At 48.2% G+C, this 23074-nt stretch overlaps 1 protein-coding gene across 1 annotated transcript in view; it reads right to left on the bottom strand.

Annotated features, from left to right (window-relative positions):
* PLXNA4 (plexin A4) overlaps window positions 1–23074 on the bottom strand; it is a 357753-nt gene that overhangs the window by 152698 nt on the left and 181981 nt on the right. The gene's annotated exons all lie outside the window — the stretch shown is intronic.

Below are 23074 nucleotides of genomic sequence, written 5' to 3'. Positions count from 1 at the left end.
GCTTCCCAGCCCCACCTGATGCTTGTCTGGCTCCTGAGTGTTGGCTCAGGTCTCCAGAACCATCACAGGTCCAAAGGCACAGATCCAACACAACCAGTGTTCCCTGTTCGGGCACACCCAGCCTCAGTGCCCAAGGAGCATAACTGAAAAGACATCCATGGAGCTGAGTAAGTCAAATCTCCTTCTCTAGGTTTCTAAGGAGCCATGGCCAGCATTTGGCTGCAAGACAAACATCTGGCAGAGCCTCACTATGTGAGGTGGGAACGAATATTACTGAGAACGTGGTCAGTGAGAGCTACGGGTTCACCACACGTGATTAGACGCCGTTAGTATAAGACTGTACGGTACACACTATGTAATTTTAGAGATTTCAATAACAAAACTAAAAAAATATTATATTCCAAGTATTCTTGTTATGCTCTCCCCTTTTAAATTTTTAACCTCTCATGAGATCAGGAAGAATAAAAGAGTTCATTCCAAGGAACTGAATGATAGAAAGGCCACCACATTAAGGACGACTGATCATGTCTGGTCACTGGGAAGTCTGCTGCTTCCTGTTTCTCTCGAGTTTACAGAATTCTGACATCAGGTTGTTTTGCAGCTTGTGTGTTTGATTTTTAGGTTTATTCCAGACTCTGATTTATTTTCCTTTTAAGCATTATTTTTAAGCCTCCTAGACTTCATGTACTGGGTGGTGGTTCTGAGTATAATTCCTTATTGGTATAATCCTCTCAATCCTGTGAGTTCAGTGGTCACTGTCATGGCTCACATGCCCTCCAGCAGCCATTCCACGCTCTCTCAACCTTTGGGTGGGATTGAACCCCCTCTGCTTCCTGGGGAGTGCTTGCTGAGCATAAACAAATCAACTTCATCTCACTCTCTTGCTGCAGTGATAGAAAAGAGTCAAGCCAACCAATGTGTTCAATGAGAGCACAAAGGAGGACAGATGATGGAGAAGAGAAGAGGTCTCCTCACCCATTACAAGGTCCAAAAACATGCAGCCCAAAGGTCTGTTGGCAGACCTCTTGCAACAGGGAGGGAGCTGGAACGAGGGCAGGTCAACCACAGAGATGGGGGGCGGAAAACGGGTCTTTGGTGGCATGACTGAGTCACTGAATCAAAGTAACCCCAAAGTTTACCTGATGCTGGAGTTTCCCAGTTACTCAAGACATTTCCTTTTTGTTAAAGTAATATCAAGTTGTATGCAACATCAAAAGCCCTAAGTGATATATACTGATAGTAGAGGAGGAAAATAAGACTCAGGTGTATTAAATAACTGGCTTGGCTATAAAATCTGCAGACAGAATTGGAATCCAGTCTGACTCTGAAGTCCATGCTTTCTCCATCACCCAGTTACGTGACTAGAGTGGGCCTCCCATTTATTTCCTGGTGAGGGCTACCTAAAGACAGGGGGCTGAAGTCAAGGTCTGGCTCTAGTCTTTACACTTCCAGAGACTTTCTCTAGTCATTCCTGATTTTTGATGTGAAAGCACTAGAGCTTGACAGATATTTCATTTTAAAAATGATAAAATAAATGATTGAAGTTGAAACTCCTCCTTGCTAATTTCCCATTATGCACATGAAAACAACAGCAATTAAAGGAATTAAAGAGACACTAAAAATCAAAATGCCTTGAGTTCCCAGAGCCCTTCTTCTGTTGCCCATCCCCAAGCCACCAGATGTTCATGTCTCTTCTTAATCTGAATGAAATAGGAATTGGTGCAAAACCAATTGGGATTACCACCCAAGTCTGACAGTGCAGTGATGGCCTTGGCCACTGGCCCAGCTGGGCTTTGTCTCCACCTGGGAGTTGTCCCTGGAGCGGCATTGGAGAGTGATACTGAGCACCCTGGCTGGTGTCCAGCCCTCTGAGGCCACTGTCGGCCAGAGCAGGCTATGCAGGGAGTTGCTGGCGGAACTAAGTCTCATCCGGCGTCCCTTGGTCTGATCCCCAGTGGAAATTGGATTCAGTGCCTGAGTGGTCTTCTTTATCATTAGGCCCCAATTTCCCTGCTCCTCTGGACAACATAGGTGTCCATTTCCTCTGTCCAGACATAGGTGGACATCAGAGGACAACAGATGGCATGAGTCAGGGACAGAAGGGTGGACAAGGCATGGAGCAGGAAGCACCAATTGGTGAAGTTTTCACAGGCCTGTCCTTCTGCAGGGAGGCTGGACAGAGTCCTATCCCCTACCCTATGTACTTGGCCAGAGTGGAAACAGCAACTGGGAGGCATTTCTTCTGTCTCCTTCCCTAGCCCACTCCCATCTACAACTTTTCAGAAAACAGAAAGGAAAGCATTCAGCTACCCAATGTCTGAAAGAATTTCACACAAGACATGAAGACAAGTCCATGGCGGAATGTGCTGAACGTCTGATGCCCAATCCTAAGGTTTAGGGAGGATGGACCAGCTGCCAGCTCTGGGGCCTCTGCATAGACAAACAATAATAAGTGCTATGTATCGAGTGGCCACTATGTGTCAGGCACGATGCCAGGCATTTTACACCTAAGTATTTCCCATTTAAATCTCATAATCAGTAAAGGAGTTAACATGGCACCCATTTACGGGTGAGGCACAAGAAAAGTGAAGTAACTTATTCAAGGGTGGCACAGACTGGACCCATCCCAAGGCCTGATCGGTCCCAGTGTCCCGGCTGCTACAGGCTCACACAGTGTACCAAATGCTCGAATCAAGCCAGGCTCCACATCCCTTCTAGCAGTCGGAGGAGTTGATTTTAAACCAACCTCACCCTGCAGTGGGTGCTGGAGGAAATGTGGTCACAGCTACTGCGGTTCTTTTGGGAGAAAAACATGCATATAAATGGAGATGCTGTTGTAAGTTTTCTAAATAATGATCCCTTATATTTTTGTTTTATACCTTGCAAAGCGTTCTTAAATAACACTTTCTCATCTGATGGTTGTGAAATTTTTATGATGTTGACTGCCAGCATAATCATTCTCATCTTACTGGTGACAAACTGAGATGAGGGCTGTTCTGTGCCCTTTCCAAAGTTCAATGATAAACCAATGACAGGTAGGACCAGAACCCAGGTCGCCTGATCCCCAGTGCAGCTCTTGTCTCTTAACTATTTAGATTTTCCAAAAGCCTTTGACAAGGTTCCACATGAAAAGATATTTAAAAATAATGAGTCTCCATGGGCTCTTTGGGTAGTTTGGCCATGGGGAGAGAAACAACTTAGAGGCAGAAAAAGGCATATTCTGTGTAGAGAAGTGGAACTGGGGACTCCCCAAGCACCAGTGCTATGACTAGTCTTATTTAATATTTTTTATAAATGGTCTGGTCACGAGAACAGGAAGATGTGCAGATGATTCTAAGTTCCATGGGATAGCATTCAGAAGCCCAACAATGAAGGTGAACTACAAAAAGATGATTTGCCTTTTGCAGGGGCTGGGTGGGGGGAAGAATGAGTTGCCCAATGGCCTTGGGACAGTGAATGTCCTGGGGCAGGGGTCATACCTGTCACACACGTATTCAGCATAACACCCCACATGTAGCTGGTTATCCATCAGTCATTACTAAATAAATGAAAAGCAACCCATGGCCAGGTGTGGTGGCTCATACCTGTAATCCTAGCACTCTGGGAGGCTGAGGTGGGTGGATTGCTAGAGTCAGGAGTTCAAGACCAGCCCGAACAAGAGTGAGACCCCATCACTACTAAAAATAGAAAAACTAGTCTGGCATTGTGGTGGGTGTCTATAGTCCCAGCTACTCAGGAGGCTGAGGCAAGAGGGTCCCTTGAGCCTAAGAGTTTGAGGTTGCTGTGAGCTATGACACAGCATTCTTCCCAGGGTTACAGAGTGAGACTTGTCTCAAAAAAAAAAAAAGGAAAGCAAAGCAACCCACAGTCTACTGTATCTGGCCTGCTACATTTAATTAAGGTAACAGCCAGAGTTAGGGTTGGGGTTAGTGGGAGGATCTTAGCTCCACTGTTTGGTTTTCCCAATACCCAAGGCAGCTAAAAAGGCCAACCAAATATTTTGTGGCATTCAAATGAGATTTGGGGGAAAAACTGATAAATAGAAGCCATCATCCTGGCCACATTCACTTGAACATAGAGTGTCACATTCAGTCCACCATTCATAAGGGAGAAACACAGTCCGGATGCCTACAATTCAGGAATGTTCCAGAAAAGGCAAGCCAGGCCACAAGAAAAGGAGGAGACAAGGAGATACGTTGACCAGTGGCTACGATTCCGTAAGCAATGCAGAGTCACCCCACAGCTCTTGAGGCGACAACCTGAACAGATAAGATCTTTATTCCACACAGTGTAGACAATACTTGTAAATCACCTAAGTACTAGGAAAGAATGAAAACAGAATTTTTTTTTTTTAAAGATAGAAAATGTAAAGAGAACAATTGTGGGTCATGAGTGTAAATTTGACTGTTTGGAAGATGCCAATCTCTGAGGAAGAAGCCATGCCCCAACCCTGCATGTTCCTTGACGGAGTGAAACACCTTACCCACCACGAGCTGTGCGTTTGTTGACCTTTCCCATTCCCAGGCTTGAAGCTGCCTTCTGGAGAGAAAGGTGGTCAGTGCCAGCCCTGCCTTCCAGGAGGCCTGTCTCTGGAAGGGCTCAGATTTCACACCAATAAGGCCAACTGGCAGAGGGCATTCAGAGGCCTCTATCTATTCTTCCAGTGAGACCTCCTGGTTCACTGGAGTTTAACCAGGGACGATCAGCCTGGCCCCAAGAAAGGCTGATTAGCCTTGCAACAAAGGGCTACTGACATACACCATGGACCACGAGAGGCAGACTGGTAAAACACAGCAGGTAACATCAGGTTCACCTAAAAGCCACCTTAGGAGACAAAAATCTCCTACATCAGTAGAAAGACTGATATGAAATAGCAAAATCAGCAGTACTAACAGATTTTGTAAAGATGTAACACGCTGACCAGAAGGTAAGGTAAAAACAGGAAAAAGGGTGACAGCGGAGAAGCATTTGGTCCTGAGGAGACATAGTGAACGGAGCAAACCAGAGTGCCAATATGCTCTCTGTGACAGGGACTGGTGCCCCCACAGGCCTCGCTTCAGTCCCAGTGGAATGTTCTAGAACACCACTGAAGAACAAAAATACAATGTAAGTACAAATTTGGGCTACATATGTCATTTAAAATTTCCCAGCAGTGGGCACATGAAAAAAAAAACTGGTAAAATTAATTTTCATAATGTATTTTATCTATCCAACATGTTGCAAGTATAATCATGCTAACAGGTACATAAGTATAAAAATTATTGATGAGCTATTTTAAATTCTTTTTCTCATACTAAATCTTTGAACCCCAAATGTATTTTATACTTGCAGCACATCTCCATTTGGACCATCTGCGTTTCCGGTGCTCAGCAGGTGGCCCATGGCCACCATGTTGGACAGCCCAGTTCTAGACTATTCAGTGCTGCATTACCACACAATGCTTGGCGACTCTCCTCCTTGGGGGCCCTCAGTTGAGGTTTTACCCATGTCCCTCCCCTGCCACATAATGTTTGCATCTTCCAGGGACATTCAACCTATAGCATGGTGCAGTGTGCTCACTGGCCTCACTTCTTTGGAGTTGATGGGCTATAAGCTCCGGCTGTTGCATGGTCCCCCTCAGCCCAACTGAATGTGGGTTCTCAGCTGTGAGGGCCTGGTTCTGAGCCAAGCTAGTGCTCACTTGGCAGGCTTGTTTGACATACACATGCCTTCTCCTTCTGCACTCTGGGCTCACCTCCCTTGCAGCAGGACCCTGGCACCTGGGCAATAGTCAAAGCATTCAATGGCTGCTCATGGGGAGGACCAACCAGGCAGAGTAGTTGCTGTAGAAGCAGATTCTGGAAGGCTATCACCTGTGCCAGGTCATACCGGTGGGGGTGGGGGGAAGCAGTGGTGGGATAGTAGGTAGCCACCAATCACACAGAGGCATTTCAATATTAACAGCTGGTGAGGACTTAAGCACCTAGCACCATCCCTGCCTGTGCCACAAAGGACCCTCCTTGAGGCATTTGGTGTGCACTGTGTTACTGCCCACATGTGGCTTACCACTGCCCTGGGTGTCCATATCTCCCTACCTGCTCGCTGTCCCCAGACACTCAGCCTATAGCCTGGGATCTCCCGGGGCAGCCAGCCTCTCTCCTCCAGCCCCTGGTCCCACCCCATCCACCAGTGAGCGTTGCCTCCTATCCCCCTCCCTGGCACGGTGAATCTCCACACTGCCAGGCAGACTGCTATTAAAACATCAGCAGCATGGCCTCCACAAAGGTCAGCCATCCAGGGAGCTCCTGGCAGCTGCTTGTTTGTTTACTGGAACAAACGTTATCTGGGCCGGGCTGTTTATTTACATCCATTGAAGGATTGAACAATAAATATCGTCTCCCAGTAGCAGGCAGATGCTTACACTACAGCGTTCTGGCTGCCGTCTTGCTTGGACTAATCTCCCTACTGAGCAAACAGTGCTATTCATCTCTGAGGATGCGGGCTACCCCGGATTCCCCCTTCCCTCTGTCCCCGCACATCCTCCTCAAACTTCCAGGTCAAGGCCTGGAGAGGAGAGATTTCTGGGTTAGGTCCACACTTGGGAGATTTCTGGGTTAGGCCCACATATAAGAAGGTGGGGGGGAGGTCTGGTTTGGCAGGCAGGGAAATGGAGTTGGTCCTAGAGATTGGGGGAGCACATTACTTCTGGAGGCAGATGTCCCAGAGCCACTCTGAATTCTCCACCTAGGCCCTTGGACCTCAAATGCATTGACAGGGGGCAAATCAGCTGGTATCTGGGACAGGAATACAGTAGAACCTCTGTGAGCTGACCACCTAGGGGACTGTAACATATGGGTCAGTGTACAGAGGTGGCCGACATAAGGAACGAGGCCTGCTATACTGATATATACAGTATGCATGTGGTGTATGTCTGGTCTGTGAACCTTAGGTCAACTTTAAGAGGTGGTCAGTGTAGGGAGATGGTCATCTATGAATGCTCTGCTGTATCTGGTTAGACCTCCCTCACAGAGCCAGGGATGATGGGATTTGTGGATAGACCATCCTATTTTTGATCTGTACCAGAGCTGAAGACAGGCCTTGAGGTGCCTAGGATGTGTGAAATAGAGACCTCGTAGGGGCAGGCAGGGACGGATGGGATGCCACCACCAGGGAGGTGAGGGATCCAGGTTTGGCTCCTCTCAGCCGCTTTAAGTACTTGATTTCAGCTCTCCTAGCTGTCCTGTTTTCCAACTTGGCCTTGGAATCTAAGGCGCAAAGTCTATTCAACTGGCCCCCAAAGGTTGTAAATAATGTATCTCTGGTCACTGTCACTCAAGGATTTTGCCACACAGACTGAAAAGCAGGTGAAAAGGAAGAATTTGCCACAGAGTGCCAGAATCAGGTGCCCAGAAGGTACTCATTTGTTGAATGAATGAATGAATGATCTGAGCACCCAATTGTGGGTCTGAGTTATCCCAGTTGGAGCCATGAGACACACACTCACTCCAAGACACACACAGGAGCACTAGGACAAACTTGCCACCCACATGTATCCATTTACTCTGTCCGGTCCCGAAGATAGGCTCAAATACAGCATCTAGAACTTTACTTTTCTAACTCTATGAAAAGTGATGGAGAGGTGATTTAACTCCTACTGGGAGAAAGAGGAGCTGGGAGAGTGTGACAGGTTGGCAGGGAGACAGACACAAATATGGGCCCAAGGCCTGAGTGTCTTGGCAACTGTCTGGTTATGGTGTTAGTGTCTTGGGAGAGGGAGACTTTCCTCTCCGTATCCCTGTGGGAAAACTGCCTCATCTGTAGGTGGTGCCCTGGAAGACCTCTAAATCCCCATCAGTCTCTGAGGGGCTGCAAATCCATCCCCCTGCCAAGTCAGTCGGGGGTAGTGGCCTCTTGCCCCATGCTCTCACTTCCTGCCAACATTCCTTACAGCCCCCACCAAGGAAACCTGAGCACAAAATATACTCATCGCGGCACCTTGCATCATCCCCAGGGCTTGTGTTTTTAAATTCATTCCATTCCCTCGCCCTGGCCTTCTCCCCCTTTCTTTGCTCTGCCTTTGCTCATTTCCATAGCACTTGTCACCTTCCAACACACTATGTCATGTGCCCGTTTATTATGGCCGTGGTTTGCCCCTCTTGCTAGAACAGAAACCTACCTAACAGGTACAGTGAACACTATTCAGGTGATGGACACACAGCCGTGATTCAAGCATTACCAAAGTGATTCATGTAACAAAAACATTTGTACCTCTTTGATATTCTGAAATTTAAAAAATATGTAAATTCCAGAAGAGCATAAATCTTTACCAAGAGTCATATCTCAAACCCTTGAACTATGCCACAAAATATTGTTTAATAAATCTCTCTTGATAAAGAGAATGGACAAAAGTATACGAGAACACTCAAAGTTCTCACCCCACCTTCACTTGTGCTGAGTATGCAGACCTCCCTTACTTTACAGCCAGGGGCCAAACAGCTGGGGAGGTTCTCACTGGGAGATCCAGTGGCTGTGCCCTGTCTCGCGAGTAGAGTGGACTCTACTCAGGCCACCTCACATCCACGCCTACCTGCCTTGAGCTGCAGGGCTTGGAAGGCGGGTGTAGCCACCACTTCTGTATCCACGCTGCTTATATTGCCCCAGAATAGCACAATGAAGGCACGTTGTTTTGATTTCCTGATTCCAGCCAGGAGAAAGAGGATGGGAAGGGAACTGCAGGAGTGTAAACAGTAATTAATTAGGCACTCCGTAAGTGCGGGAATCCTGGGCTGTGTTACCAAACATCACCAGACTATCGGTCTCTTTTGGGTCTCCCATTACACACATTCACAGAGCCAAATGATTTCTAGGCTGCTGTGAGGATTCTTGCCCTGCAAAGTCCAAATCTAAGATGTCCAGGACAAGGGCCCCAGAGGCACCCTCTCCTGCTTGGGTGGTGACACAGAATAAGCTACAACTACAGAAGAAAAAGATGCTGAAGAAATACCAAGGAAGGTCAAGGCGGCTGATATAAAGGAAGAGCCAGAAAAAGGCTCAAACCAGCATATTTCTAATGTAGAATGTTTTAAAACAACTTCTGTTGCAGCTTTCCAAGACATTCATCCACAGGCACTGTGTGTCGAAATTCAGGGTTTGAGATCTTGGCAGGTCAGCCATCTTGTGAACCACTTCTAACCTCAGTAGGCCTTTTCCTGTGTCCCACTGGCCAGAAAGGGAAGAGTGCTCCCAATTCTAGAAAAAAAGCTACTTGGGAGGCTGAGGCAAAAGAATTGCTTAAGCCCAAGAGTTTTTGAGGTTGCAGTGAGCTGTGACGCCCTGATACTCTATGGAGGGTGATATAGTGAGACTATCTCAAAACAAACAAACAAACAAACAAACAAAAAACAAGTCATCTGAATAGACAGGTAATTTGCCACCTGCCATGTACCAGGTACCATGCCATGAACTTTATATGCATTGGTGCCTCCTGATGCCTGGCAGATGGACCACACTCACCCGTGTTATGGAAGACCAGGGTCCCGAGCTGGGGTGCATAGCAGCAGGCAAGTGGTTAACCTGGGGCAAACGGTGTGAGTCCACTAAACTTGTCTGAGTGTCACTTTTCTCATACAAAACCCAGAAATAATAATAACAGTACTTTGTTGTTATTGGGTGAGTATGAGAATGTCCCAAGTGTATAAAATACTTAGTTAAGTTTCAATAAATACTAGCAACTGTAACTATTCATATGAATGGATTTCTACAGCTTTCATCCATGCCCACTGGGAGTACAACTCTGTGTGCAATAGAAAGAGAGGTTAGATGATGTGGCCCACAGACTGGGCTCCCAGTACTGACAAGGTCACCTAAGGGCCAGAGAGAGAGAAGAGGACCAACAGTTCATTTCTGGGCTGTCTGACGCCGACAGAGGGCAGGGGCACAGGCACAGAAGAGTCTGTGCCGTGGATGGGTCGTGTAGATTGGCATTCTACGTGCATGGACCCAGAACCTTCCCACAACTGTCCTGAAGCTGCAGGAATTATCCAGGAAACTCTGAGTCTGGTAGGGAGTGACTCAGAAAGATGGCAACTTCGTGGAGGAAGATGAGAGCAGATTCATGCCCATGGCTTCAAGCCACAGGTAGAGAGGAGGAGCTGCACCAAAGAGGAAAGGCATCTCTGAGCACCCAGGGAGGGCCAAGATCAGAGTCAGGGCTGCCAGGATGCTGAGGAGAAGCAGGCCCACTTTCCTAAAGCAGAGGCAGTAGCTCCACACAGTGTCAGGCACAGAGGCCTGGGTCACAGGCAGGAGCCCATTCCTCATGCACACGCCCCTACTGTGTCACCCTATGGCTTGGAGAAGCCACTCTTATACCTGCCCTCCCACATGTGGGAGTCTATCTCCTCTCCTCTCTGTTCCACACAACTGCTGCAGTCACCACGGGGTTAATGTCTGTGTACCTCGTACGCTGGCATGCTGAGGATGCTGGGGATGACATATGGTCAGCCTTTCTCTTCTGTTGGAGATCGGGCCTCCTCTGGGGTGAAACCCAGCAGGTGCTTAACACAGCTGGACTGGAACAAGGAGAAAACCTCTATCCAGCTGCAGGCCCGCAGAAAACAAAAGTAGGGAGAAGCCTAGAAATGCACAGACTTCTGCATCAGCTGCTACAGCATCTTTAAGAGTGTGGAAGCTTTTAGCACAGAACTTGGTGCAGAGTGGAAACTCAATAATTAAATACTGAGGTGGCCTATCCCTAGAAAGAGGGACTTCCTCCCAGGTTCAGGGCAGCTTCATATCCCTCTGCTTCATAGCTTAGATTTTACCAGTTGTCACCCTTACCCAACAGTGACACCCCTATGAGCCCCTTTCAGACCCTCTCCTTCCTCTTCATCAATCCAACGGCTGTCAGACACTGATCCTTGAGGGCCTGGTCATCCCTGCACATGGCCTCACCCTTCTTTGCTGGGTCAGGTACTTTCCTATTTCCTCCAGGACTCAGCTCGATCGCTCACTCTCAGCCCTGTTCACATTGTTCCTCTCCCCTCTTTCCTCCCATTTCCTCTCTGCTTTCTTTCAACCAGTCCCTGCCCATCAGTCCCCCTGAATCTGGCCCAGGCCACTCCTCAGAAGGCTTTCTCCGTAACACCTGGCACAGTCAGCCCTCAGAGCCGTCACCTGCTTGGGCTCTGCTGGAAGCCCGTCATTCTTTCTCCTCATGCTCCCATTGAATTTTGCTTTAGCTATGAACAGCTGCTGTCAACATCTTGAGGGCAGGTCTGGGGCAGAGAGCTTCGCCCTGCTGCCGTGTAGTCAGCCAAGCTCAGCTCCTGAGCTCTCCTGTTACTGATGCCTGCAATCTCAGGCAGGACTTTGCAGATTTGCTAGCATCCTTGGCTTATAGACTCCAAGCTCAGAGCAGCTGGGAGGTTATCATCAGGCTTCTGGTCCAGCCCCTGCCATACCCTAGCACTAAATGCATGTGCCTGTGACTTGTAGCTGCTGAATAGGGAGGTGTCCTCAGTTAGTATGAAGATGATGAAATCTGTGAGGATAAGGATAATGGAGCAGGACACAGCTGCCTCCCATATCCCCCCACAAACAGCTCCATGAACACCAGTTTAGTGAGTTAGCAGATGAACACGTGAGTCCCAGTAACAATGGAAAAGGGTCCTAGTGTCCTCAGAGACTCTCCCCCAAGCTTACAACTCTTTGATGTCTTGTCCTCTTCCTAGCACCAAGGGCATCAGCAGCAGCCAGCCTAGTATGTTCCCCCACGGGTCCCCTGCTCAGCTCCTAGGCCCTGTTCTGCAATTTCCTTGACAAATAAATAACCTGGAGAGCATCAGACAAGGACGTACAACCTCAACATTTGCTCTCCCGGACAAGCTTAGCTTTAGGTTCCTTCCCTACAGCCTCACAGGGAAGGGCCAGAGGCTGCCATCCGAGGACAGCTGTCTGTGTCTTTGTGAGGCTGGGAATAGCCTACATTTGTCTTGCACAAAGGATCAAGGTCTAGCTTCCTAGAAGGCAGAGAGCCCAAGTCCTCCGTGAAAGGCACTTGTGCATTGCAGCATGGGGTCCCCATCTTTCCTGCTGGCCTGCATGCTGGGGCCACCTCCAGTTCTTCTGCCCTAAGCCCGCAAGCCAGGAAGTGGAGCTCCAGACTGGAGTTTATATTTTCTGGTTCAAAATATGAACCACAACAATTCACATAAAAGCAGGCATCGGTACAGGCCACCGTGATAAGGTTCAGTGTCGTCTAACAAAAAACTACTGGCACTTCTTTGAAGAGTGAGTCTCTGCCAGAGTTAGCTCACAGATCACCACGGCTTCCCGAGTCCTTCAGCTCCCTGTCCCCAGCACAGCCAGTGCCCATTGCCTGCATCTTACTTTTTTTAACAGCAGCCACTCTGGGAATGAAACCCTTGGAATGATCACAAATAAGAACCCAGGAACTCGTGAGGCCTGGGGTGAGGCATGTGAATAGTTTATAGTCAGACAATCTGTTCGCAAAGACACAGTGGGGGACAGCCTTCCCCAGGCTTAGAATGCCGGAGCTGAGAAGGGCGTCCCTGTCCAGGGATGACATCACCAGACAGGGCTGGAATGCACAGATGCAGGAGGCCGGGGCCCCGGGGCCAGGGGGAGCTGGGCTGGAAGATCACAAAGGGTCTTTTGACCACCCTTCATCCCGGGAAAACCACAGAGCCCCACTGTAAGCCACCCCCGCCCTCAGCTGAGGGGTCTAAAGACCCCCTCCTCAAATGAGATGGGTGACCTTTGATCCCAGTGAAGGAGGCACCAGAGCCAAAGTGCCTCGAAGGAAAACAACAGGAATAGGAAGTGCCTGTGTGGGGGATGCGTCCTGCCAGAGCCTGTGGAGTTAATTGTAGAGAAATGCATTTTAAAAGAAGATATTGGAAAACCATCCTCTCCATCACTGGCCACGGTTATTACAATTATTTATGCAGCATCACCAAGGCCCGTGTGTTTCACAGCAATTAAACTATCGATCGCCCAGCTCTGAAGTGAAACCCACAGCTGCTGGTCCTTGTCCTTCGGGAGTTGTCTCTCCCCATGCTTCAGATGAGGAAACTGAGCCCAGGGAGGAGGTCACCAAAAAAAGTCATGGGTTGGAATATTAATATTAATAATAAAGATGTCACTGTATTAGTGGTATGTTAACACATTAATAGTAACGTGCATTTACACACGTAGCTGGTGCTTACTCTGTCTTGGTGTTAGTCTCCAGACTTGGCCCCCAAATCCAAGTAGAGTAATGATTAAAAGGAAGGGTGCCAGAGGGCATTTCCAAGGGCTCCAAACCCAGCTTTGTCAAGAACTACCTACATGACCTTGGGGAGTGAGATGACTTCTCTAGCCCTTCTTTCAGAAAATGCAAATAATAGTAGTACCTACCACATTCAGCCAACGTGAAGACTTTAATGAATTAGTAGATGAAAAGCATTTAGCACACCACCCTCACATGATCAGGGCTAAGCCAGAGTCAGTGGTTATTATCACAGGGGTCTATAGCTACTCACTGACCCAGAGGAGAAGGGGGAGGGCTCACTCTCCTGGGCTTCTCCATATTGAGATTGGAGGGACACTTCCTTCTTTCTCCATGGTCGTGAGGCAGGAGCTGGACTTGGAACTCCGCCTGCAGCTGGCCTCCTGGATGAGCCTCAGGTAGTCACAGAACTCCATCCCCTCTCTCTACCCTCTACACTGTACCTCAGAAACATGGCCTAGGTTCCCATCATTTCTCCTCAAGCTTAGAATCAATACGAAGCTAATAAAAGTTATACAAAGTCTTATTTATGTAATGTATTTAAAATATTATTTTATATGTTTTATGGAAGTGGTAAGGGATAGGATGTATTGAATGGTGGGAGCATGGAACTTCATGGAAATACTTCCCCTCCATAAACCTCTGTGCTATAGGAAGTTGCATGTTCCTGAGACACGGTCTTTTAAACTGTACGTGCAGAGGGTGACAGAAAGTTTGGATGCTCCTGTTGGTCAAACCCAAGGGCCGTGGGAAGAATGAAGGGAGAAGACCATGGAGCTCCAAGAACCAGCGACAGCTCTGAATTGTCATATCTGGATGACCAAGGGATGGCCCAAGGAGCAAGTTGGAAGGGAGAACTGCTGTGAGTGAGAAGGAGAGTGACCCTGAGACCTGCAGAGTGTCAGTGATGGTGGCCAATGGACTGTCTGTTTGCCTTTGGAAATTTCGGACTGGTATCTAGGTAGAAGGTCATTGCTTAGGACAATTTGGTCACTGCCATTCTAGAGGTGAACTGTGAAATTATGACATAAAAACACTTCTCAGAGCCAGAACTGAGACCACCACCATGCCAGGCTGGCCTTCCTACCCTCTCCCTGAGGGCCACAGCAGACACATTTCACAGATTACAGAACACCTCCGGAGAGGCAGGTGCTGGTGAAAGGTAAGGACACAAAGTCATATTTTCCCTCTTCCCTTCGTGTTGGCCCAGACAATCACAAAGGGCTCTCTCAGTTGAGAAAGAACATTCTTCCATTTCCCATTCCTGCAGCTTAAATATGCTCCATGCCTTAACCTATGCAAACTTGCAAATAAGCAGCTAGTCACTTTGCCTTCTCTATACTGCCACCATCATCCTTGAATTTCGCTATTTGAGGACTCTTTCTTTGAATTAAACATTTTCAAGAAATTAAAGAAAAATCTCATTTTGCACTACAATTTTCCCAATTTTGCTTAGGGCCTGTTCCAGGTCTTTTTCCAAAGTCTGTACCAATTTCAAAATTCAAAAATATCTACCATTACAAAAAAAAAAATTCTCAGGGTTTATTTCCCGCCCTCACCTAAGATTTAAAACAAAATGGATCACATTCAAGGGGAAGCGTAGTATTCTCTTCAGAGACCTTCACTCTGGGTCAGTGCTTTTGGTCCGTCTCATGCCAGTGCCCACCTTTCGGCTCCCTTTTGCTTCTTGGGGTCTTCTGAGGTTCTCCCAGACAGGAAGAAGGGAGAAAGGGAGGTGATAAGAAGAGGAAGAGAAGAGGGGAAGGTGGAACTGAGGGTTGCAGAATGGCAAGAAAACCAGATTTTACAGGCTTTTACTCTTGGGCTCCAAAAGGGGACGGAGCGTCTCCATCCTTAGCCCCTGGGTCCTGCCTCAGAACCTCCCTGCATCTGCACAGTGGACCTCCGGCCCCTTTATCTCCCATCCCTCCCGGTATACCAGGACAGGCGTGATGGAAACATTTCTTTGTTTCTCCTCAGCCCAGCAGGACACTGATCATCCTAGCTTGTCATGCTGCAAAAAACAAACAAACAAAAAACCAAAACAAAACAAAACAAAAGAGAGAGAGAGGCAGAAAGAAGCCAGCAACAAAACTGTCTTGCTTCACTTCACTTCTTCTCAGATTTCTAAGCAGGTAATTACTTCCTCAGCCTCCAATGGACTGCAAGTACTTTGGAGGGTTTTTATTACAGACGTTCCATAAATAAAGGTGTCAGATAATTAAGGATAATCTTATCCTCCACCCCCCTAAGCAAGTTGTTTATCCAAGAGAACACTGTGCTCTCCCCGCCCCCAGCATTCTCTTCCTCAGCTTTTCCGTCCAGCACCTCATTGGGCCAAGGGGAGAATCATGGAGCAGGAGAGATGTTCCTGGGAATGGGGCCTGGGAGACTGAGGACCAGAGGGACTCCCCCACTGGGCTGCTGTGTGTGACCTCCAGGAGTCTCGGTTCCTTCAGCTCATTCCATTGCTGAACACTAATGGGTCACCTGCGGGGTAGACGCTCATTCTGAGCTGCAGAGGAATCAAAGGGAGTCTGGCTGGTTCCCGACCTCCATGGCTTCTTGTCTAAGAGAATTAAGCTTCAGAGCACAACTTAGAAAGTAGTTTCACTATTAGTTTCTAATTTAATTCACACCGCCCATAGTAGGAACACAATAAACATTTATTGAATTAATGAACGAGCTACGATTCCAATGAGATAAGGCAATTATTTTATTCATATTATTTATGACAGACATCCAGAAGGTATCCAGCCGTGTGCTATGAAAAAGAGAGACTTACGTGGCTAGACACTTTCCTGATAGCCCTCACGTATAAACTAAGACTCAGAGAGGGTAAATGACATGGCCAAAGTCAGGTATTTCACCCAGGTCTTCTAGAGGAAATCCAACAGACTCTGCCCCCAAACCTAAGCTCTGGCCAAGAGAAGCTCATTCAAATGATGGGCTGCATGTGACCACGCAGAATCAGTGGCTACACCTGAGGAGGGCGCGTCTCAGAAGAGTGGCTATTTGAGCTGATTTTTAGAATTATGACTCGAATAGCTGGAGCTGTGAGGAAGACCATGTCCTGGGGCGGGGTGGGCTGGCACAAGCGAAGTCTGAGATGGAGGGAAGCACTGTGCATGTCCAGCAGAGGGTGGTCACCTGTGGCCAGGGCATGTGACAGAGGGACATGTTGAGAGGGGAAGCCCAGGGTGGTAGGAAAGGTTCAGGCACAAGAGACCCTTGAAAGTTCTTCAAAGCCCTGGGCTTTAATCTGTGGTAAAGAGGGAATGTTGTATGTTTTGGAGGCGAGAACCGATGTGACCTGACTTTTGTAAAAAGGAGGTAACAAGCAATCCTAACCCTGCTTTTCCAGCTTGGAGAAGCTGCTGTGAAGACATTGGAGAGAAACATGTTCATTCCTTTAATAAAGGGGGGCACCTACTCACTGTCTCAAAGAACTAAAATACAAAACACTACTCCCCCATGATAAGCCTCTCCACCACGTGCTGGGAGGGAGATTATATTACATTGTCCACGTTCTCCCAGCTTCTCTGTAGTCAGTCTTCTGTGTTTGGGTTAAGGTGGTGTTTTTCAACTTTTTTATCTCACAGTACACTTGAACCTACAGTTAAATTTCCACAGCACACCAAATCTATAATTGGATAAATTATATTGATCAAAAAAAGTAAAGAAAAGAATATACTTCCTGTGCTTTGAACTTCCTCCAATAATAATCTAATTAGTGCTCTTTACAAAATTGTGCAGCACACCAGTTGCTGTGGCACACCAGCTGAAAGTCACTGGATTAAGGGAACAAAGGTCTCTAACTGGAAATTTTGGAAACCTTGACATTCTTACTGCAAACTCAATCAACCAATTCAGACTCACGGAAAGGGTGGACTTAGCAACAGCATTTCCCTGTAGCACTTTCCTGATTGAGTCACCCTGGGGTAAAGAACCTACACTCTCCTCGGCTTTCAGGCCAAGATTTTAAAACATACATTCAACCCTTGTCTGTGAAGCATTTACTTAACTCATAATAGCCTGGTGCTTCAAATTTTGAAAAGTATTTTCATGTACATTATTTCAGTGTGTCCTCCCTGCAGTGTGGAAAGCCAGCTTTGGAAAGTGGCCTTGTCCTAACTTTCCAGCAGATGAAGAACAAAGCCCAGATGTGAAATGGTGCTGTGATACCCCTGTGCTCCCATAGGTCTGCTCACTCCTAAGCCTGCTGTCCTTACTCTGCTGTCTTGGCATTCAGTTCCTTCTGTAGCCCTGTAAGTAAGGGATTGGGGTCTGTCCAGGGAAGTACAGCTTCGTCTCCCATCTCCCTAGCCCCACCAGTGAAGAGTGAGATGAGTGAACAGGGTGCCAAACGACAACCTGTGGCTTGGGTTTAGTTTTGTCTTGTTGGATTAGGGTGGGTTGAACTAGAATGGACAGGGTTATGTTGTGCTAAATTGGTTTGGTTTGTGTTGAGTTAGGTTGGGTTGGATTGTGGTATTGGGTTAGGTTGGGTTGGGTTGTGTTGTGCTAAATTGGTTTGGTTTGAGTTGAGTTAGGTATTGTGTTGGATTGGCATGGGTTGGGTTGGGTTGAATTGGTTGGATTAAATTGAGTCAGATTGGACTGGATTGTGCTGGATTGGATTGGATTGGGTTATGTTAGGTTTATTGATATGTGACTCAGTAGTGCTGGGTCCACAGTCTCCCTGGTTGCTCTCATTCTGTGGCCTGCACTGTTCATTTATTTACCCTAGCTGGTTTCACAGTGACCAAGCTGTGTGTAGCAAGAACAAAGTGGAGTACCATAAGCATATGGTTGTGGTGCCCTGAACCACAAGACAGCACGCACATCGCCTGAACCCCAGTTTTATCCTTGCCTGGCTGAATCTCAGCCTGCTCCTTGCCTCCGCTGGCTCAGGGTATCCTTGCCCAGGAAGCTTCAGGAACAGGAAGGGAAAAAGTCCAAGAGCAGGGAGGGGAGAACAAGGAAAAGCCCAGCAAAGGCAAGGGAGGCAGGCGGGCATGGTTTGCAGGCCAGAGAGCAGGAATCTGTGACTCCTGGCAAAGGCTGTGATCCATTCTTCCTGAAGACCTGAGGTAACCTGGTCCATGAAACTCTATCCTAAGCGGTTTTGCCATAAGGTTATGGACCCAGACAAGGCACTCTCAGCAGTTCATCCCCCACACAGAAAGCGTGCCTGCAGGTGGGCAGGCTGGAGGGCAGAGAGAAGGGGCAGGAGCCCTGGGGGTCAAAGCCCCTCCCAGCCAGACAGGTGAGACCCGTGCTCCCACTCTCTGAGCGCCAGGGAAGGTCACACCTCTGGCAGCCCCATCTGCTCACTAAAGGGGAAATTAAGGCAGAAAAGGGAGCAATACTGTCCAGAAGCCAAAGCCTCAAGGGAAGGGAGTGATGTCAGCCTAGACTCAGTTGCTCTGAACACAGGGAAAGCCAAGCTGAAGGGGTCTGCCCTGCAGCCTCCCTGTCCTTTCCCCTCCTCCCCTGAGGCTGGGAGCCAGGGATCCCCCAGCTGCCTGACTTCCCCTCCCCACGCCTGCAGAGTGAGCATTTCCACGGCTGCACTAACATCTTTACCGCCTGTGTTCTTTACCGGAAAACAGGAAGGAAGGAGGCAAGAGGAAGTCTTTTCAGAGCCCCTGGTGATCAGCACGCGCTTTGCTTTCCTTTTTGCTGCCTCCCCACTCCAGTGTCATCTGCCACTGTAGGAGGAATCTAATGCGACTGTACTTATTACACAGATAATCACAGACGCTGGTGTGGGCCACCCAGGGCCCCATCAGGGGTGTGTGTGTGTGTGTGTGTAGGTGGGTGGATGGGTGTGTGTTTTCTGACGCTGCTCTGTACCAAGTGTGGACTCTATGTTGAATTCTGCACCTCCTCTTCCAGCCAGTAGGTGGCAGAGCTGCGACAGCTGGGTGACTCCAGTCAGTCCTGTCAGGGCTGGTCCCACTGTGGGAGGGACGGCCCACACAGAGGGTCCAGGCAGGACATTTGGAAAAGGCTATCCACAAACCTCTCTCCTCGCCTTCTCTCTTCCACTCATCTCTATTCCCCCTAATTTTATCTAGAGCGGGCAAAGCCTATTAATGTTTACTAAACGTTGTGCAAACACAGCATCTTGGGCCTGTCCATGCAGACCCTCAGTCACATGGCCAATGTGGAGCCCAGAGCTTGGAGTTTGAGGAAGCACTGCTGGGGATCCCCGAGCCATGCCTAGAAAACCCCAAACTAAGAAATGGAAAACCAGCGCATCCCAGGTCCTGCAATGAGGGGGTCATCCTAGATCTGTTCTTAGGCCTTGTTTGATTTATAATTCTCTCCACCTGTTCAAACACGTCACCTTTGAACAAACACATCACCATCGCACTCCTATACCACGGAGTTTCAGCTCTGCATTGTTAAGGGACCACTTCGATTTTTCCTTATGTTAGTTGCCTGGTGTTCAGAGACCACTGGACGTCCCACACTGCATGCAGGGATTTTCCCCATGCCTACTGGTCACTCAGACCTTTCTGTCTTTCTTTCAGAGTTGGCTCCTGAAATACATAGAGCCTCCCCTTTCCTTCCCGGCCAGGGGCTGTGCTGGGATTGTAGAGGGGGGCATTAGGTTTCCACACCTGTGTCACACTCTCCTCCCCAGCCTTCCCAGTGGCCTGAGTGGGGCTGTCCTGGTGAAAGGCTCCACACTCAAGCCACTTCCAGGTGCCCCCACAGACGCACCTCCAAGCAGGGCTGCTCCTTTGAAAGTCAGCCAATAGGAGGAGTCTGACAGTGGCCATACTGGGTGCTCCTACAGTGACGACACACTCAAATTCTTGAGACCCCGAGTACTTATTTGCAAGGGCTGCCATCACAGATGACCACAAATGTTGTGCCTCAAAACGACAGGAATTTATGGGTGGCGCCTGTGGCACAGTGGGTAGGGTGCCAGCCCCACATACTGAGGGTGGCAGGTTTAAACCTGGCCCTGGTCAAACTGTAACAAAAAAATAGCCAGGTGTTGTGGCAGGTGCCTGTAGTCCCAGCTATGCAGGAGGCTGAGGCGAGAGAATTGTCTAAGCCCAAGAGCTGGAGGCTGCTGTGAGCTGTGACACCACAGCACTCTACTGATGGTGTCAAAGTGAGATTCTGTCTCTAAAAAAAAAAAAAAACCCAAGAATTTACTCTCCAAGAGTTCTGGAGGCTAGGGTGCTGGCAGGGCCCTATCTTCCCGAAGGCTCCAGAGAAAAGTCCTTCATTGCCTCTTCCTGTCTGGTGATGGCTGGCTGTCCTTGGTGGTCCTTGGCTTGTGGCAGCATCACTCATCTTCTCACGGCCTGTGTATCTCTGTCTAAATTTCCTTTCTCTTCTAAGAATATCAGTGAACGGATTAAGGCCCACCTTACCCCAGGACTTTATCTTAACTTGATTTCATTTGCAAAGACCCTATTTCCAAATAAAGTCAGAGACACAGTTACCACAGGTTAGGACTTTAACATTTCTTTCTGGGTCAGTTCAACACATGACACCCCATAAAACAAAGATGCTCTCAGTTCACTGCTTACCTCCTGACTGGGGAGAGGAGTGTAGCACCTCAGCGTCCCCAAGCATTGAACTACCTTGACATGAACAAAGTTGTTTCTCTCGGTGGATACAGTATGACAGCCCAGTGTATAGACAGCCCCTCCCAGCTACCTGGATTTCACGAGTCAGAGCAAGTCAGCCTTAGGCTCCCCTGGTGCTGTGGCTACTGTGTGGGCGAGTGACAAGCAGCATCCAGAAGCTTTTGGGAAATGCAAATTCTCCCACTCCTCTCAGATCTACTGAATCAGAAACTCCATGGATGAAGTCAGCAACCTGCATTAAATAAGTGATCAGGATGCATTGTAAAGTTTGAGAATGTCTGCTCCAGCAGCAGGGGACACAAAGGTGTCCCCAGCAACCCATTGCATCACTTGTTACAAAAATCTCCCTGTCCTGCTCATCCATCCCAGCACTCCCTGCCAGCAGCCCCTCCCATGGCCCTCCATGTGGCTGGCGGATCCAGTGTGTCACTCCACCCCACACTCACTGGCCCCCTCACCTCACCTGGCTCTCCTGCCTCCCGCATACTTACTTGCAATGCCCTTACCTCCCTCCGACTCTTTGACTCTTTCTCTTGACAAAGAGAAGCGCTTGGCAGGGGTTGGATAAGTTAACTCTGATCACACACAAAACAAACTATTATTTTTCTATCTGCCAAGCTGCTGAAGGCAAGGATGTCAAGCCCAGGGTGTGTGTGAATGTAAGATCTACAGTTACCCTAGTGTGTCTGTGTTCTAGGCAAGTTTTTTTTTTTTTTTATTTTTACAAAATCATGGTCCAGTTCCCAGGGAGATGTCAGTGACAACCTCTTGGATGCTCACCGTGCTGCCTGTGACTGTCTCCGTACACATTCCCTGACCCGGGAATGAGCAAGTCCCATAAACAGCAGACGGTGGGTCACCTCTGACATCTGCTCTCCACATTTCTCATCCCCAGGAAGGGCTTGTTCCGAGCGAGCTGAGCTGAAATGTTGGAGCGCTGTGTGTGTTTGCTGTGTCGGTGCACACGAGCAGACAGGCCTGCAGGAGGCAGCTGGACAGGCAGGAGGGAGCCCTGGGGGACATGTGTTGGAACCTGGTAAATGTTCAAGACAGATTTTAAAGAAATTTCTGTGGTTGGGGGCGGGGAGGAGCACAACGAGCTCTGGAGAGGGCTGAGACGCTAGCACTGGGGAGCCTGTTGCAGGTGGCCAACCTCCCAGGATTGCTCCAAGTCCCGGAAAGACTGCCCAGCCTGCACCAGTGGGGAAGGGAAGCTGGTGTGGAGAGGAGGGGGCATAAGAAACTGTAGAGCTCCACCCCCAGCAGAAGGTGGCAATAAGCAGAGGGTGTGGGCATGTTACTACCCAGTCTCCATGACTTTGTAAAATCCCAATTACCAAAATAAGCACAATTATTGTAGAATAGTAGTGAGGAAAAAAATAACATCAAAATGAATATGGTGGAGAAAAGGGTTTGCAAAGGGAATGTGCCAGAGAAATCTGGAAAATCTTTGCACGTGGGCACTCGCGTCTGAGATGGAATTTGCATCAAGTCTGGGAACCAGACAGACAAAGGCGTGAGTTCAACCTCACTAAAAGGACTGCCTTTTTCATCTCCATTCTCTTAGATGTGACATCAGCAAGAAGCTGTGGCCTCCATTCTTTCTATCACACAACAAGAGCGTAGCATGGCTGAGTGCCCAGATGCAATTCCAACCCCTCTTGGGGCCGTTCTGCAACCTCCAACTCTAAACAGTGGCTGACCACCTGGAGGCAAGTCACTCCGTCACTGTTGTTCATTTGTTGAAAAAGAGCAACATTTTGGAAACATTCGTTCCAAACATCAGTTGGAAACATTCCTTCCTTCTTAAGTACCTCATATGCCATATGAATTTTTAAACCATTATGACTTATGAGGTTGGACAATTAAATTCTTGAACTCATCCTAGAAAGAGTGCTATACACTTCATTGCCGAATGTCACTGGGGTCACCTTCAAAGAACTCCCCTTGGCCATGGGGACATTCAGCTATGAGGTATGTAACACTTTTCTAAGATGAGTTCATGAACTTAATTGTCTGATTATATATTTTGCTTTGGAAATTTAGATCACTGGGTTACTCTCTAAAACAATCAGAGATGGTCAGGAAAAAAGGTACGTCACAAAACCAGATCTGGACACCACCCTCCTAGGGTTCAGCTTCCTGTGACTTAAAAATCTTCCGTTTTTAAACAGGATAGTTGATA

This window comes from Otolemur garnettii, unplaced genomic scaffold (assembly GCF_000181295.1).
Source record: "Otolemur garnettii isolate 467f Iridium unplaced genomic scaffold, OtoGar3 scaffold00049, whole genome shotgun sequence".
Taxonomy (NCBI): domain Eukaryota; kingdom Metazoa; phylum Chordata; class Mammalia; order Primates; family Galagidae; genus Otolemur; species Otolemur garnettii.
This window is presented reverse-complemented; position numbering and strand designations above follow the sequence as displayed.